Genomic DNA, 13,645 nt, shown 5'->3' with positions numbered 1-13,645 from the left:
CCCACTATAGGAGATAAAAAGAGATTGACAAGAGCTGCTTTGCACTGCCAGGAGTGTTGTCTGAGCAATAGCAGTTAGTCAATAAATGTTTGTTGAATAAGTACTTACATGTGTGTATGTATGAGTAGATTTTCTTGTTTGTTTGGTGGGTCAATTTTGGCCTGGTGGCATGTGGGGTCTTAGTTCCCCAATAAGGGATCAAACCCATGCAACTGCAGTGAAGGCTCAGAGTCTTCACCACTGAACTACCAAGGAAGTCCGTTTTGTTTATTTTTTTGTTTCAGTAGGTGGACGGTTGCATTATTGGATATAACCCCATGGGCCCCAAGAAATTCTCCAGGCAGAATACTGAAGTGGCTAGCCTTTCCCTTCTCCAGGGGATCTTCCCAACCCAGGGATTGAACCTGGTTCTCCTAATTTGAAGGCAGATTCCTTACCATCTGAGCCACCAGGGAAGCCCACACTACACTTTCAAAGGTGGATGGATACATTACTGGATGGATGAGTAGATCTTTTTTCTGAAGCCCTATATTCAGTACATTGTTAGAAAAGATGCTGATGTACAAGTCAGTGAGTGAAAATTTTCTCTGTTTAACTTGTAGATATAAAAGTTTCACTCCAAAGATTTGTTCTTACTATGTCCTCAGAAGACCTTGAAAGTTCATCAGGGCCTTGTCAGTAATTTATATCTTAGTGTGGCTATTAATAAAAGCTTCAAAATTAAGGATATAATGAAGGCAACTTTCTGGGGTAGTTTGACTGCAGTGTATCCCAGCACAATTTCTATATTACCATAAAGCATAAAAATTAAAAGAGTACAACAACTTGGGCTAGAATCCTAACTTTTAGTACTAGCCATGTGACACTGGATAATCATTTGGACACTATGGGCCTCATTTTTCTCATTATAAAATAATCTATACTAGAAAGCTGTATCAGCTGGGAATCTTGTGAGTTACAAGAAACAGAAATTCTTAACCAATTCATCTCAGACAATAAAAAGACTGTATTTTTACTTTCCGTTCAGTTCAGTTCAGTCACTGAGTTGTGTCTGACTCTTTGCCACCCCATGGAGTGCAGGACTCCAGGCCGCCCTGTCCATCACCCACTCCTGGAGTTTACCCAAACTCATGTCCATTGAGTTGGTGATGCCATCCGACCATCTCATCCTCTGTTGTCCCCTTCTCCTCCTGCCTTCAATCTTTCCCAGCATCAGGGTCTTTCAAATGGGTCAGTCCTTCACATCAGGTGGCCAAAGTATTGGAGTTTCGGCTTCAGCATCAGTCCTTCCAATGACTACTCAGGACTGATTTCCTTTAGGGTGGACTGGTTGGATTTTCTTGCAGTCCAAGGGACTCTCAAGAGTCTTCTCCAACACCACAGTTCAAAGGCATCAATTCTTTGGTGCTCAGCTTTCTTCACAGTCCAACTCTCACATCCATACATGACTACTGAAAAAACTGTAGCTTTGACTAGACAGACCTTTGTTGGCAAAGTAATGTCTCTGCTTTTTAATATGCTGTGTAGGTTGGTTATAACTTTCCTTCCAAGGAGTAAGCGTCTTTTAATTTCATGGCTACAGTCAACATCTGCAGTGATTTTGAAGCCCTCCAAAATGAAGTCAGCCACTGTTTCCCCATCTATCTGCCATGAAGTGATGGGACCGGATGCCATGATCTTCGTTTTCTGAATGTTGAGCTTTAAGCCAACTTTTCCACTCTCCTCTTTCACTTTCATCAAGAGGCTTTTTAATTCTTCTTCACTTTCTGCCATAAAGGTGGCATCATCTGCATATCTGAGGTTATTGATATTTCTTCTGGCAATCTTGATTCCAGCTTGTGCTTGATGTACTCTGCATATAAGTTAAATAAGCAGGGTGACAACATACAGCCTTGAGGTACTCCTTGTCCTATTTGGAACCAATCTGTTGTTCCATGCCCAGTTCTAACTGTTGCTTCCTGACCTGCATACAGATTTCTCAAGAGGCATGTCAGGTGGTCTGGTATTCCCATCTCTTGAAGAATTTCCCACAGTTTATTATGATCCACACAGTCAAAGGCTTTGGCATAGTCAATAAAGCAGAAATAGATGTTTTTCTGGAACTCTCTTGCTTTTTCAACGATCCAGTGGATGTTGGAAATTTGATCTCTGGTTCCTCTGCCTTTTCTAAAACCATAAATCTGTCATAGGCTAAGGGGACATGACAACTAAATGTGTGGTATCCTGGATGGCAGGCTTCCCAGGTGGCTTAATGGTAAAGAATCTACCTGATAAGCTGGAGATGTGGGTTTAATCCTTAGGTTGGGAAGATCCCTTGGAGAAGGAAATGGCAACCCACTCCAGTATCCTTGTTTGGGAAATCTCATAGACAGAGGAGCCTGGTGAACTACAGTCTACTGCTGTTGCTAAGTCACTTCAGTCGTGTCTGACTCTGTGTGACCCCATAGACGGCAGCCCACCAGGCTCCCCCGTCCCTGGGATTCTCCAGGCAAGAACACTGGAGTGGGTTGCCATTTCCTTCTCCAATGCATGAAAGTGAAAAGTGAAAGTTAAGTCGCTCAGTCATGTCTGATTCCTAGCGACCACATGGACTGCAGCCTACCAGGCTCCTCCATCCATGGGATTTTCCAGGCAAGAGTACTGGAGTGGGGTGCCATTGCCTTCTCTGGAACTACAGTCTACGAGGTGCCAAAGAGTCAGACATGACTTAGCGACTAAGCAACCAAGAGTATTGAGTAAAACCATAGCTGCAGGGCCTCCAGTGTCACATGGCTGCTCCTTATCTAGCAGGGAGAAGACATAAGGATGTAGGAAATGCTTCGTGCATTCATTCATCTAAGTCACTGAGAGCCTGCTGAGTATCAGATATTATTCAGGAGATGGGGAAGAGGCAACAGAGTTGCTCAAACTCTACCCTCTGTGAGCTGATGTTGTAAATATTTTCCAATTGAGATCATAGGGTAAAAGGACATGGAGTGTCTCCTTACTTCAGTGAAGTTATGAGGGCAAGGTGTAGTGGGGAAGGGAAGCCGAACATAATTTCAGACGGTTGGTGTGGGAGGCTGACTAATGGTCCCCTAAAGATGTCCACATCCTAATTGCCAGAATCTGTGAATGTGCTGCCTTACATAGCAAAAGGGACTTTGCAGATGCGATTATCCAGCTGGGCCCAGTGTAATCACAGAAGTCCTTATAATGAAGGGAGAGGGAGGCATGAGAATCAGAGGAGAAGGGACAAGAGATATGGCTGGCAGTGATGGGCTCACAGACTGGAGACCAGGAGATAAGGAAAGTGGGCAACCTCTTTCCTGGAAAAGGAAAGAAACAGACCTCCTGGGAGCCTCCAGAAGGAAGGTGGGCATGCCAATGCTTTCATTTTAGCTCTTTAAGACACATTCTGGACTGACCTCAAGACTATAAGAGAACAAATTGTGTTGCTTTAAGCCACTGAATTTGAGGAAATTTGTTACAGCAGCAATATAAACTAATAAAGTTGCTAAATTGGCTATATAGAGACTATTTTTTTTATTTTAAAAAGATTATTTATAAACAGAAAGGTTATTAAGATTATATGAGTATAGACCGTTAGATTGTAAGGTTTATTTCTGCTCTATCTAATCCAATAATCTCATTTTTTAAAGGATGAGAAAAAGTATTGCCAAGATTTTCCTTATTCAAACCGATTATTAGAACTTTTGATTAGAAGCTATAATGCAGCAGCAGGATTCATAATAGCCTCAAAATAACCCAAATGTAATCAATGATAGAATGGAGAATGGCTTTATAATCCCACAATGGAATACTATATAGCAATGAGAATGTTTGAATCACAATTATAAGTAAATATGGATGAATTGCATGCACTTATTTTTGAGCAAAAGAAAGTCCAATACAAAAAGTCAATACTACATGATTCTATTTACCTAAAATTCAAAAACAGGTAAAACTAATCTATGATGTTGAAAGTTACCTTGGAGAGGGGTGAGAGTAATACTGAGGAAGGGCTAGATGGAGGCTTCTGTGGAGCTGGCCTTGTTCTGTTGCTTGATTTCAGTGCTGGTCACATGGGTGAGTTTGCATTGTGAAACTCATGTGGTTTGGACAAACTTCTGTATGCTGTACATCAATGAAAAACTTACTTAAAATAAAACTTATGAATGTATGGCCCCAAGGGTTGTTTTAACCATAGTTTGATTTAAATACTAAGAGCTCTTAGCAGGAAAATAATGAACACCCCCCACCCACCCCGTTGGTCTCTTCTTGGATCCATCACCCCAGAGCAAAGCCTACAACCTGCCCTGGCTTTAGAATATTGCATTTAATAATTGGCCCTAATGCATCTGAAACACTTGCTTTGTGTTATACTTATTAACCTCTCTTCTCCTCTTCCCCTAGAACACATTATTTCCAAGCTAGGGTTTAAAAATATTGTTCAATTATTGGTAGGTAATCTAGGCTGAAAGGAGAATCTTTAATAAATTAATGATAATTAACAATTGCCTAATTATGATTCTATGGAAGAACAAAGCCTTCTGATGTGCTTGCAATTGTGTCTACTTGGGACGCCCCTTATTCTGAGGGGGCTGCAGGTAGAAAGCTAAGACTAGAGTCTGACTAATAAGACCCTACACACTAGATATTCTGGGAGGAGAATTTTTACAAGGCTGTTTAGTTCCTTTATAGAATAGTGAACAACTTAAATACTAAACCATCTGTAGATTAAATGGTTTAAATAACAAACATTTAAGTAATAGATATCCTATAGGTTCCATGGAAAAAGCTAATTTCCTATAACAAATATGATTTCCAAGATATGGGATCCTGACATAATTTTTGATTTCCTGGTAAGAAACCAAAAAGTCATAGTGCATAGTTAAATATCTTTGGGGAACTTCTTGCTCTGTAGCAAACACTGAGGAGAACAGCAATTAAATGTAAATACTTCTTTACTCTTCCAAGCTACTGTTCCTTGTTTATTCTGTTCTTGAGGTCACTGCAGTGTGAGTATGCAACGTCCTCTTATCTTTGCTGAGGGGGAGAGCCAGCACCCTGTTTAGAATTTTCAAAGTACTTATATCAACAAGATTACTAAGGCCACTGTGACCTCCAGCATTTCTGTAATTTTACCTAAAGGCTGAAAGAAGATTTGGAGGGTGCTTGTAATTGTAAGTCATGATTTTAAGGGAGCCAAAATCATAAAGTTGTATATTGACTTAATACAGTTTATTTTTGGCAACTAACTTCCTACCAAAAGGAAAAAAAGAATGAAAGTTTCTGCTCAACTCTGATGGACAGTATTAACAAGAGGAACAACAACAACTACATTACCTTAAAAACATTAAACAAATATATAAAAAACACAGTGCTAACTGATAGCTAATAAAGAGAAAACAATGATGCCCTTAATTTTAGGTCAAAGCTGTGGCAGCATTTTATGTCAAATTAGTTAAATAATAAAAAAAAAAAATTATTTCATGCACTACTTTATTCATACTAGTACTTATGTTAAAAAATTAGGAGAAATTTTGTGACAATGATATGCACTATTAGAGAACAAAGGAAACAGGAGAACATCATGGACTGCATAAAATTAATACATTTTAATTTAAAAAATATTCTCTTTATCATCTCCTCACTGTTAAATTTCTAAAATACTCATTGATATTCTAGTGTAAGAGCTTTCAAAATAAAATCGCCTTCCTTCTATCTATTCTTTCTCTCCTTCAGCAGTGAGTGAGGTGTGGTACTGGACTCAGGTTCTTCTCAATATGGATACAAAACATCATGGATTTTATTCAAATACAGATTCTCAGTAGGTTTGGGATTGATCCAGTGTTGGTCCTGGAGTTGGTTAGAATATGTGCTCCTAATAAGCTTCTAAGTGATGCCAATGCTGGTCACCTTGGACCACACTTGGAGTAGTAAAATTCAGAAAGAACAGTCCATCCTTAAAGGATTCGTAGTCTACTTAGAGCCACTTCTAGCCTCCACTGTGGTTCAAAATTTTCAGCCTATTTTTCATATTATGTATACAGCCCAGATGGCATCAAGAACTTCTTCCTCTTCTCAGGATCTAGATAAAATTAGATCAAAACACATTCTAACCTCTGAAAACCCAGAGACTTTCCACAATTTATGGAATGAGCCTGGAGGGGAAACTTGGTCCTTGTATAATTTCCACAAAGATGTCATTGCTTGTAGACAGCATTCTGAGGACAGTTTCTGTTTATAAAGACAGGACAAGACAAGGGAGGAGTTGAACTGTTACAAGTACAAATACTCTGAAAGGAAATGTGGGCTCCTATGTCTACAGCATTAGTCCCAGATCTGGACCTTTTTATTACCTGAAGTGCTGTGTTCATCCTGCTCTACATGCTCTTGGGCCGCCTGTTAGTTCATGCTTCTTAAGTTAGGGAGGGAGCCAATATTTGAGCTGAATCTGATCAGACCAGAACATACTTGTGGTTGAACAGGTTGGGTTTATCACTCATGACAGAAAAGAAGGATGCTCACGACGGGGGACTGTGCCTCTCAGTAAGATGGTGTTAGAAAGGGCTTATTGTAGGACTGGAGTTTGGGTTGATTTCAGGAGAGTTTGAGGAAGTGGGGCTTTCTTGAGAGTGAATGTTGTCAGGAAACAGGTACTTCTATGATTGGATAGGATTAAGAAATCTTAACTCAAAGGAAAGAAGACCAGTTGGAGGCTAGACTGCAATGGGTAAAGCAGCAGCATTCACTTATATCAGCCAGGGTAAGAGGATGTTAGGCCATTTTTGTGGTTTGAACACTGTTCATGTTATGTCTCTGTGCAGATATGGTTATCCAGTGGCCTTGTTTTTGTCCTGACCCAGCACAGTCAAAGAACAGCCTTGTCTCTTGCTGATGTTTTATGAAACTGTGCTCAACGGTAGAGCCCCAGTGTGCAGCTGATAGCAACAGGCCAGTGCCTAGGGGTCAAGGGCTGGTCCTCCTTTTCTCTGTGAATTTTAGAAGAAAAATATCATTAGCCTTGCTTTTTTTCCTCTGAGAAGTGTAACACGGGACACTGTTCAAGATACACTACTGAGAACAATAAGAAAATAAATAATGAGTTTTAAGCTGTAGAGCAACATGATTTAGAATCATGTGTGGAGAATGGACTGTCGAGGATGGATTGGAGGAGGAAGACTAAAAGGAAGGAGCAAAAGTTCATTTTTATTCATTTATTTCTTCATCAGCGTTAGTCACTCAGTCGTATCTGACTATTTGTGATCCCGTGGCTGTAGCCTGCCAGGCTCCTCTGTCCATGGGATTCTCCAGGCAGGAATACTGGAGTGGGTTGCCATTTCCTTCTCCAGGGGATCTTCCCAACCCAGGAATTGAACCCAGGTCTCCTGCATTACAGGCAGATTATTTACTGTCTGAGCTACCAGGGAAGCTCGTTTCTTCATCAAATTATTATTAAATACCTACTGAGTGCCAGGCACTGTGCTGGATTTTGGGACTGTCATGGTGAATGAGACAGCCCCTCCCTCAAGAGCCCTCAGTTTCACAAGGATGAGAAACAGGAACGGGGCACAGCATGACGAGCACTGTGATAGGGCAGCTCTCAGGGGAGGCTGCTAATCCAGACCTGGAAGTGGAGGAAGGCTCCTGGAGAAACCAATTATGAGTTGGAAAAGACAGGTGCGAGGAGAGGGAAAATGGGAAGCATGTTTCAAAAAGAGGAAGGCGCTTATTTGGGCAGGTGTAAGACATTAGGCTGGCTGAATTCGCTCAGTCGTGTCTGACTCTTTGCGACCCTACAGACTATAGTCCACCAGGCTCCTCCATCCATGGGATTTTCCAGGCAAGAATACTGGAGTGGGTTGCCATTTCCTCCTCCAGGGGATCTTCCTGACCCAGGGATTGAACCCAGGTCTCCTGCATTGCAGGCAGATGCTTTAACCACCAAGCCACCAATTGCAAAGTCCAGGCAAGAAGCGATGAGGGTCTGTATTAGTGCAAAGAAGGTGGTAAACAAGAGAAGGTGCTGAGAAAAGGAGAGATGAAATGTGGGAGGTGATGGAAATGGGGCAACTGAGAAGACTCCCATATTTCTGCTTGGGATAATGCCACTAGTAAGGTTAGGGGAATAAGATTTTTGTGGGTGTGTTGGTGTACTTTGGGGAAATACAATCATTTTTGCACAAGCTGTGTTTACAGTCCTATGAAACACCTAGATGAAGTTAAGGAGGCTTTAGAGGTAATAGCTCAGAATGCTTTGTTCTAAATAAAAGTATGGGAGACATTGGATAAAGGCAATAAGAAAGCTACAGGCAGGATGAAATTATCTAGGTGGGGTACAAAATCTTCAAAAAGCAGCAATATAAAGGGTTAGGTAGAGTGAGTTAAACTTGTACAGCTGGTGTGACCATCACAAATTTAGGGTACAAATATGATCACATCTTTTGCTTAACAAATTGATTGAGTCCATATTAGCAAAGGATTTCCCCGTCATTTTCATCCTCAAAAATGTCTATTAATGTCAGGTCCTGATTTAGCCCAAGGATCAGGAGGTTTGTTGGTCAGTCTGCTTCCAAGCATCAAGTGGAGAGCGCATTGGAGTCTGATAAGTTCTTTGCCTTTGTTTCTTCAGTCACAGGGTGTTACCACTGAAGACTAATCCTGAAGTTTGATCGATGATGTTAGGATGCCCTTGCTGGCCTGTCAGATGATGGTTCAAAACCACAGTGTTGTGTATTAGGGTCATTTGTTGTTGTTTAGTTGCTCAGTTCTATCCAACTCTTTTGCGAACCAATAGACTGTAGCCCTCCAGGCTCCTCTGTTCATGGGATTTCCCAGGCAAGAATACTGGAGTGGGTTGCCATTTCTTTCTCCAGGGGAACTTCCGGACAAAGGTTGGAACCTGAGTCTCCTGCATTAGCAGACAAATTCTTTATCAATGAGTTATCAGGGAAGCCCTATTAGGGTCCTAGCTACTTTTAATTCCCACTTAAATGCACTAATTTTCCCCAACATGCAACATCACTGGCAGGATGGCTGGAGAGAAAATTCTTCCACCCTGTGCTGAAGACAATGTACCCACCTTCTACCTCCATGAATTCTGAAGTCCTTGCATGACTGTATCTTATTTTACTGGTATATTCAGCTCTTGGAATCCTTGGCACGACTCCTCTAGCAGTCTTTAATCAGAACTCTTTGATGGATCCTTACAGATTTTTCTGACTTGGAGATTGGACTTTGGGGCTCTGATGTCTTTTTCTCAAGAAGGCCTTGAGTTCCTAGAAGGTTCTGAGTCACCTCTTCCCCAGTGTCCAGCTCTGCACATCAATGGGAGAGACAGTTTTTGCTAAGACAAAAAAGTAAGTCATTTGTTCTGGAATGATGCTTGTGTACTTGCTCTATATGTGCATAACTAAGTGACCCTTTTCCAGACCAAGAAACCCAGATTCTATCAAATTGTATAAAGGTAAAAAAAAAAAAAAAATACTGGAGGGTAGATATCCTGCTTTATTAACAGTGGAGAAGGGAAGTTAAGAAAATAGGACAGACTGTGGCAAGGAAATTGGGAGTTTTAAGGAAGAGAATAATCAATACTTTCCATCTTTACCAGATTAAATAAGTGAAGACCGAGAAGGATCCATTGGGTTTGGACTTGGAATCATTGCTGGGTAGACACATGGCTGCAGTGGTTTGAAGAGTGAATGAAAGTAGAGACAGTAAGTCTACACTTTTTTTTTTTTTTTAATAAGAACCTTGGTTGTGAAACCAAAGTGAGAAAGGATAAAGTAGGGGTAGTGGTGATATAGGAGGTAGACTTCCTGAGAGCTGATGAGGGTGGATCCAAGGAATTCCAACCTCACTTTATGTAATACTTTAGAAATTTTGAGTTAACTGAAGGCCTGGTCTTATGTGATCAACTATTGAAATGCCAAAATGATAAAATGAGTTATTTTTTAAAAATAACTTTATATTTTAGAATAATTTTTGTTGTAAGCTCCCATCCAAGAAACACAACATTTTGTCATCATGTCTCTTAGCCTTTTCTTGGCTTTGACAATGTCTTGGATGTCCCTAGATTTTGATGAACTTAACAGTTTTGAGCAGTACTGGTCAGGTATTTTTTGTAAAATGCCTAGATCATCTTGGATTTGTCCAGTGCTTTTCATGATTAGACTAGGGTTGTGAGTTTTGGACAAGAAGACTCCAGAATGTCATTTTAATCACATCATGTCAAAGGTACATACCATTAATGTGACTCATCACTGTTGATATCGACCTTGATCACCTGAATGAAGCATCATTTTTCAGGTTTCTCCCCTTTTAACATTACTCCCTGTATACCCCACTCCTCATACAGCCCTATTTGGATGGATATCACTATGCACAGCTTACACTCAAGGAATGAGGAGACAGGCTCCATCTCTGTGTGAGTAGAGTATCTACACAGATTATGAAGAAATCTTCTGAACCACAGACTTTTCTTTCCAAGGTAAGTGAATTTTTAGTTTTCCTGTAAAAGACTCAATTATTTTATGCCTTGGTTTCTAAGATTAAACCTGTGAGATAGATTTCATTCAGGAAGTTAACTATTTGGTTCATATTTTTCAATACAGATTAATACGCTGACAGTAGCAGAAGATGAGAGCAATGAAGAGCCTCACAAAAATAACATCGCAAGTGTCTTATGCACATGTTTCTTGTACTAGTCATTAACATTTCCATAGGCCAAGAAAAAAGTCATTTAATAGGAACTGCTGATAACAGTGATTTGAATAACATGAAGCTAAAGGACTGAATCAACATCTTTGGTGCTTTTTATTTTCTAATGTCTAAATAGAACAGTTTGAAAAATCAAGGTTAGTTTCAGGTCCTTATAATTAGCCCTGAGAATGAAAGAGAAACCACAGAATAAAACAAACTGGTTGTGTTAAGCAGCGGCAGTAGTTTATCTAGTTCTGTCACTTACTAGTTGTGTAAGCTATGGCATATTACTTAACCTCTGTAAGCCTCAATTTTCTAAACTATAAATTAGAAAAATAGTAATGCCTACATTATTTTTGAGGTTTAAGTTACACAACATATCTCAAAATATATTTGTAACCTATAAAACTGCACTAGTTTGCTCAGGCTACGAATTCCTGGGGCTGACACCCAGCCACGGTGTGCTGTATAGACTTTTACACCTAATGTTTATTAGGTTGGTCAGAACCCAAGCTGCACTGCTGCTGCTGCTAAGTCACTTCAGTCGTGTCCGACTCTGTGCCACCCCATAGACGGCAGCCCATCAGGCTCCTCTGTCACCGGGATTCTCCAGGCAATAACACTGGAGTGGGTTGCCATTTCCTTCTGCACAAGCTGCACTCAGATCAGTCGCTCAGTCGTGTCTGACTCTCTGCAACCCCATGAATTGCAGCACGCCAGGCCTCCCTGTCCATCACCAACTTCCGGAGTTCACCCAGACCCATGTCCATCGAGTCAGTGATGCCATCCAGCCATCTCATCCTCTGTCGTCCCCTTCTCCTCCTGCCCCCAATCCCTCCCAGCATCACAGTCTTTTCCAATGAGTCAACTCTTCGCATGAGGTGGCCAAAGTACTGGAGTTTCAGCTTTAGCATCATTCCTTCCAGAGAAATCCCAGGGCTGATCTCCTTCAGAATGGACTGGTTGGATCTCCTTGCAGTCCAAGGGACTCTCAAGAGTCTTCTTCAACATATTTTGACTCTCACTACTGCTAGCTGCTTGTGAGCTGCACAGAGATCCTGCTTCCTCCTGGCCCTCACAGTCATTTACTTATGTACTGTTGGGACAACCACAGTATCTGGACCTTGCTACCTGTGAATAATTAAGATGCTGTGTTGCTTTGGAGATCTGGGGGTGAGGATTTTGAAAGGTAATTTTTCCTCTTGCAGAACATGTACCTGAAATGGTTGGGTCAGAAGCCAAGTCTGTATAGCCCTTCCCAGGCTGTGGCTCTGTGGATCCCCATCTGTTGGTATGAACATTTAAGGCAGTGGACAGATTTAGTGTTTGGCAAAGGTAGTTTTGTTCATTTCCTTGGCTTCCTTTTGTTAAAATGTTACCCAAACTACTGTACACATGAGGGAAATTATGTGCCTGAATAATTTCTTAAGTATAAGCAAGTTAGATATAGAAAGCAAACAGAAATTCCAAGCCAGGGGACTTCACTGGTGGTCCCGTGATTAAGACTCTACCTTCCCGTGCAGGGGTGTGGGTTTGATCCCTGGTTGGGAAGCTAAGATCCCACATGCCTCTCACCCAAAGAAACCAAAACATAAGAAACAGAAACAAGATTGTAACAAATTCAATAAAGACTTCAATAAAAAAACATTCCAAGCCATAGTTGAACTGAGTTAGGAAATAGCTGCTCCAGGAAATTACATGACACCAGTAAATAAGAATAACATTGAAGAGCATCTCTTCAAACATGTTACCTATAACTTGAAGTCACTTAATTGAATCAATTCCATTTTTGCTGGAAAAAAATGTGTAATGGTTTTGGAAGAAATATTTAATAATATAATTTTCAATCACATTTCATGTTTTGTTTTTCCAAGTCAGCATTTGTCAAAAGAGTTCAGTTTCTGATTTGTAAAATTGTATCAATTGTCTGAGGTTGAACACAAATATTTTTTAACAATTGCAAATCACTTATTAATGTGGGTTTTGTTATTGTTGTTGTCATTATTTTTTTGTCATGCTTTGTGACACAGAATCTTAGTTCTCTGACCAGAGATGTAATGTGGGCTATGGCAGTGAAAGCACCAAGTCCTAACCAGTGGATTGCCAGGGAATTTCCTTAATGTGTTTATTTTTAAGGTTATCACTTTGGGGAAAAAGTCATTATATATTGTATTTTGGTATTAAAATTTGAAATCGATGGTCCATAAGGAAAAACAAGAACATTTCCACGTCCTTCTTATTGCTTAATGTTAAAAATTTGATTTTCCTTTCAAGTATGTATGCTGCTATTTTGGGGTAAGAATAAAAAACTCAGTTCACCATTCCAGAACCTGATGATTTTCCTTCCATGAGTTACAAGTCTTATAGTATTAAAACTATTCTGAAGTTGTTACTGGATAATGTTTGGACTATCAACTTATATTTTTATATTATAACTAAGATTTTTAAACTGTAAGTGTCATTTAATTTTCTGAAGCATATCCCTTGATAGTATCAAATTTTAATTTTATTAAGGAAAAAAACTGGAGTTGAAGCTAGCCATGAAATCCACTGAATGGGGCTTCCACAGTAGCTCAGGTGGTAAAGAATCTGCTTGCAATGCAGGAGACCTGGCTTTGATCCCTGTGTCAGGAAGATCCCCTGGAGAAGGGAATGGCTACCCATTGCAATATTATTGCCTAGAGAATTCCATGAACAGAGCATCCTGGTGGGCTACAGTACATAGGATTGAAAAGAGTTGGCTATAACTAAGTGACTAACACTACGCTACTATGAACCAATGCATTATCTGGATGTCTTTAATTTGTGCAGGAGCCCAAAATTTTAAAACCAGAAACATTCTTAGAAATCATCTTGTACTTATAATAGGAAAGAATCTAAAAAAGAATTTATATATATGTATAACTGAATCACTTTTCTATACACAGGAAACTAACACAACGTTGTAAATTCACTATAT

At 40.1% G+C, this 13,645-nt stretch overlaps 1 long non-coding RNA gene across 5 annotated transcripts; it reads left to right on the top strand.

Moving 5' to 3' along the window:
* The first annotated feature begins 6,726 nt into the window (after positions 1 to 6,726).
* Positions 6,727 to 10,904, top strand: LOC129656140 (uncharacterized). 5 transcript variants are annotated; one of them, XR_008716220.1, is made up of 5 exons: positions 6,727 to 6,751; positions 9,198 to 9,344; positions 9,596 to 9,701; positions 10,343 to 10,474; positions 10,599 to 10,904. It is a non-coding gene; the product is annotated as an uncharacterized LOC129656140 (long non-coding RNA). The 5 variants fall into 5 exon arrangements; XR_008716218.1 differs by lacking the exon at positions 6,727 to 6,751 and adding an exon at positions 7,643 to 7,665; XR_008716222.1 differs by lacking the exon at positions 6,727 to 6,751 and adding an exon at positions 7,821 to 7,842.
* The last annotated feature ends 2,741 nt before the right edge of the window (positions 10,905 to 13,645 follow it).

This window comes from Bubalus kerabau, chromosome 6 (assembly GCF_029407905.1).
Source record: "Bubalus kerabau isolate K-KA32 ecotype Philippines breed swamp buffalo chromosome 6, PCC_UOA_SB_1v2, whole genome shotgun sequence".
NCBI lineage: Eukaryota > Metazoa > Chordata > Mammalia > Artiodactyla > Bovidae > Bubalus > Bubalus kerabau.
This window is presented reverse-complemented; position numbering and strand designations above follow the sequence as displayed.